Source organism: Rattus rattus, chromosome 3 (assembly GCF_011064425.1).
Source record: "Rattus rattus isolate New Zealand chromosome 3, Rrattus_CSIRO_v1, whole genome shotgun sequence".
Lineage (NCBI taxonomy): Eukaryota > Metazoa > Chordata > Mammalia > Rodentia > Muridae > Rattus > Rattus rattus.
In genome coordinates this window covers 186,347,820-186,352,843 of record NC_046156.1, presented here as the reverse complement: position 1 = coordinate 186,352,843, position 5,024 = coordinate 186,347,820, and the positions used below count along the sequence as shown (strand labels likewise).

Below are 5,024 nucleotides of genomic sequence, written 5' to 3'. Positions count from 1 at the left end.
GTTAATTCTGACACACTGTAATAACCTCTTGGTCACACTATTTTTAGAGAAAGAAGGCAAATAAAGAAAGGAAGGAAGGAAGGAAGGAAAGAAGGAAGGAAGAAAAGAAAGAAAGAAAGAAAGCCAGCCAAAGTGTATGTTAGTACTTGATTATGCTTGAGCTCAACAGATCTAGCCTCATGCAGTATTGGGACATTAAACTCTATTGGAAGGTGAACTTTGAATTGTCTTCATAACTTTAAAACTATTTTACTACTTCTGTGGTGTGTGTGTGTGTGTGTGTGTGTGTGTGTGTGTGTGTGTGTGTGTGTGTGTGTGTGTGTATTCATGCTCACATGTGATTTCAAGAGATTTCCTGGCCTGTATAATCAAGATTCAGGATTTCCAACTCTGCTCAGGGATTTTTGTCCTCTGCCCTGACTGTTAAAAAAATTAAACGAGTAACCAGGAACTCAGCCTGCACTGTTCTTACTGTATTACTGTTTACTCTGTTGTTTAACAAGGCTAGGCAGAAAGTCTGCTCTTGGGAAAGACTTAGCACTCACTTGTGAAGTTTTTTTCATGAGCATTTTATACTACACTTGATCTTAGCCAAAAGGCCGAGAAGCGATCATGAGCGTTTTATAATGTCCTCAAAAGAACATTCAGTATTATCAGTTCGAGAATGCATGAGAGAAATTGATTCTTTGTCAAATATAAATGAGTCTCTGGAACAGACATAGACTAAAGAGTAGGAGCATCAAACACAGGGCTGCTTTAGTTGTTACATTTCCCACATTCTATTTATAGAGGCAGAAATTGGGTTAAAGCAATTAGGGAAAGTAATCCTAAATTATTAAGGAGAAATTAATTTTTTTTTCATTTTCTCTTTTACTTCTTACATTTACTTTTAAATTCAGCCTTTACTGAAGAAAACTTTATTTCCGATTACAAATCACCTTTTGATTGTTTTCGTGTGTGTGTGTGTGTGTGTGTGTGTGTGTGTGTGTGTGTGTGTGTGTGTGTGTGTGTGTTTGTAGGTGGAGAAAAGGTGTATATAGCTAAGGTCTGGCCACATTGTTCTTACCTGACAGAAAAGAAGCATGTGGTTGAACAGAGCATGGTCTACTCCCCCTCTGCCTTCACTTTGTGCAGAGGCTCTAAAGAGACGAATAAATAAAAACTGGGCAAGTTCAATAAAGAGGTCAGAAAAATCAGAGGAGACCAGATGGCCTATTGCTTAAACTAAGTACACATGGTTCCCGTGGAGCCAGCTGTTAACACGTGAGTACCCAAGAAGTTTCCACCAGCAACACAGGCTGTGTGTGCTTTAAAAAAAAACGCAGCAGAGGCCGGCCAATCTGGTGGTGTTGACCAACAGATGGAATGATTTTGGATAACTGATGTATTTTTACTTGTTAGGGAGGCACCGTAGGACCCAGTGAGTGGCAGTCCAGACTAGGGGGTAACAGGAATCCTCACATAAATCTGCAAAGCCCACAGCATGACTGCACATGCCCTCAGCTCCTCTATTCTTCTTGACCCCATGTACCCGTGTACCAGCCCCTCCTTCCAGAAGCTTTGATACCAGACCCTGCATATCTAGCTGTAAATCTGCTCAAATGTGCTTCTTTCTTCTCTTTATATTGACATGAGCTTGTTTTCTTCAAGCTAATGTATCATTTGCATTTTCTATTGCATAAAACAGGAGCTAAGTGAAAGCGGATCTACTTGTGGCTCCTGTAGAACAAGACAGATTGAAAATCAATAGGCCAGAAACATTTCTAACTAAAATTATTGTAGAAGCTAGATGTTCAACATGCTACCCGGAAACTCCAGATGAATCATACCGTCAGGAGTTTACAACTCAGACCAAATACAGATTCAAACAGCAGGGTACCTTGGTGGAGCTCTCAGATAATTTGATGTTGTTGTGTTTAGTGTTTTCTTTCGAAGACTTTTTTGGAGGAATTTAGGGAAGGAATCTGAAAATTCTCATTTGGAGACGCACCAGGCACTGCAATGGGCACACGATTTCAGAAGAGTTATACAGACTTAAGAACCTGTTAAGATCTATGACGAATATTCCTGAGTTCCTCCAGGCCTCTTACATGTGTATGAATAATGAAGTCTAAGATCAATGCAAACTTTTAATAAATCAGCCCTATATATTCCACATCCAGCTCTTTTTGATCATGCCCTAGTCTCTACAGAACTGTGAGATAATGTATAAACTTTTTAAAATGATTTTACTGGTCCAATAGCAGTGACAGCATCTATCCAAGTCACACTTGAAACCTCAGGGGGAGCCTTCACAGATGTAACTGGTGATGATGAACTCATATTATGTTATGATAAGCCCTAAATTCATCTGACTAGTATCCTTAGAAGAAACACTGGTGGAGCTAGACAGATGTCACAGTGGGAAAAGCTTTGCCACACAAATAGGAAGACCGAGATTGGCTCTGAGAACTCACTGAAGGCTGGACATAGTACCATGGGTTTGTAATCTCACTGTTCCCATGGAAAGATGAGAGGTGGCAACAGCAAAATATCTAAAAGTTCATCTGCCAGACAACCGTGTTCAACAGCAATCAACACAAGACCTGTCTCAACCAAGGTGAAAGGTGAGGGTCAATGGCAGAGGTTGTCTTCTGACCTCCATATATAGATCTCTGTTGCACAACCATAGTCACAGAGTCCCACATTTTTACATATGCATACAATCACCAATCACACACACACACACACACACACACACACACACACACACACACACACACTTTTAAGGAAAGTACAGATGAAGAAGACACAAATGTCCCAAGAAAAAGCCAACTGATGGCTGCCACTGCCATGACCATGACACTTAAGGATTATACTGAGACAGCAGAGAGCTGGGTGACAGTTCCTCAAGGCAAGCAGTGTTGTGGGCTGATGGCAAATATCAGAATCCAGGACAAAGGCACAGCATGGATTCCTCTTGCACCTCCAAGAGCACTGAATCTTATAGCCTTTCTGCAGTCTCTTAATGGGGATATTATTTTGTTCTACGAGACCCAGCTGGGTAGTTGTGTCCTTTTGAGGCCCAGAGAGAAAAGTAGCATTGTTTATTGCTATTCATTTATATTTTACAGCCATTATTGTTAAGAGTTTCAATACTGATCCCATCCCTGGTCTGCTTGTTGTGTTTCTACTTTATTTTCAAACTAACTGACCTGTGAATTGATTCTGGGCATGACGGTGCCCTTCCTTTTCCTCATATTTTCTTCAAGCATTAGGATGAGTTATATTGAGGAAAATTCTCAGACCTACATGAGTCATACGACTTCTCAAATGGATGTGTGTTTCCCACGCTATTGATAGCTGCTATTGATCTTGCATGATAGTTTTAAAGCCAATGAAAACTGAAAAGGAAGTTCCATTTAACGTTCCTAGTAAAATGGAAGTTTGGCTTATTCAAACAATGAAGAGACCTTGAAGATAATGATGTTGACTTCCTATACACCAAAGTGCTTCAGGAAGATAACTTGATGAACTGAGGAGAGATCTCTGAAAATAACTGCCTCACAGACTCACAGCAATTACTTGGGATAAGTGAACTGACTTGGTTAATTTCCCTAATCCCAGTTTCAGAACACAAGGACCAGCTGTTATTTACTTGATTAAGTTATTAGGACCCTCACTTAACCTATTCATTGAGATACTTTTTGATGCTGCTATCAAAGTGTTTTAGCAATAATCTAGAATACATGCATAGTTACCCATAGTTCATTGGCTGATTCTGAACTGGAGGAGTTGGGTTTTTTTTTTTTTAATTTGTTTTTGTTTTAATTTTTTTTCTGGCCTGGAGAAAGGTCCAATGCCATGCTGATGTAAGAACCATCTGGTTATGTGGTTGGAAATAGAATCCACAGTTACGCCTATTTTCATTTCTAAGATTGCTTGGAAATATAGACCTTTAAGTGTTATGAGAAAAGGGATGGGGTGAAACTCATACCTCCAGGAATCGTGCTTTACCCTCAAGCTGCACGTCAACATGGCTTCTATTTGTGGAGCTCCCTCTGACTTCCTGTTTTTCAAATACTGAGTAACCATTCTGAGCTTCTGCTTTTCCATAAGCAAAATGGCAAAGAATACACCTCTAGGAGCTGTCAGCATGACCTAAGCAGGGAGAGCCATTGGATTTCTATAAGATTTCTCCAAATTGACTGCAGGGATAAGTGTCGCTTTGAAAGGGACTTCTGACTTTCTTAAAGGGGCAGTAGTGAATTTCAGGAAGGTGCTGTAAGTAGAGCTACATAGTTCAGGTATAACTATGCCCTGGGGACAATAAGAACAGGACCTGTACAGTGGCATTGAAGGCTCAGTTGTGCGTCCGTTAGTCACATAGGAAACCTGCAAGGAAAAGCAAACCGACCCCGAATAAGTTAAACACACACAACGGTAGCTGGGTACACTGACGGCAGGAAACCTAGGAGAAGGGAGTAGAAGGTGGCCTTTGAGTGCAAAACTATGAAAGAGAACAATCCCGAGGAGAACAGTAGGGAGCAGGGAAAAGGCTTTGAAATGAAATTGTTGAATAGCAAGCAGCTGCAGTGGGGAATAATCTACAAGGCAGATGTGCGCCAACGCCTGGAGAGTGGAGAGTAGGAAGTGGGGTCCGGTCATGAAGGCTCACCGTGTTTAAATCTCAAGTAAGGGTCTGATGGACCTTATAGTGTCAGCAAAGCCTCATCTACAGCTCTTTCCATGGCTGGCTGTTGGTGTTTTAGTTAAAACATGCATCTAGGTCCCTAGCAAAATACAGTCATGATTATTGATTAGCCTAATTAGAAGCTGGAAAGGGAGGCAATTAAAGAAGAAAAATCGTGCAGTTTATATCTTTAGCTCTCATCTGCAGAGAATAAAGTAGGAGGGTCTACCTGAAGGAATTCATATCACGTGATACCCAGAAAGGTCCTTTAATAATATTCATTTGTCTCAAGAATCTCAAAGGTATTAGGGCTGTGTTGTCCAATACACCAGCCATCAGCCATGTGAGGAAA

The 5,024-nt window shown here is 40.7% G+C and overlaps 1 pseudogene; it reads right to left on the bottom strand.

Annotated features, from left to right (window-relative positions):
* Positions 1–528: 528 nt before the first annotated feature.
* On the bottom strand, positions 529–611 carry LOC116897648 (annotated as a pseudogene).
* Positions 612–5,024: the final 4,413 nt, after the last annotated feature.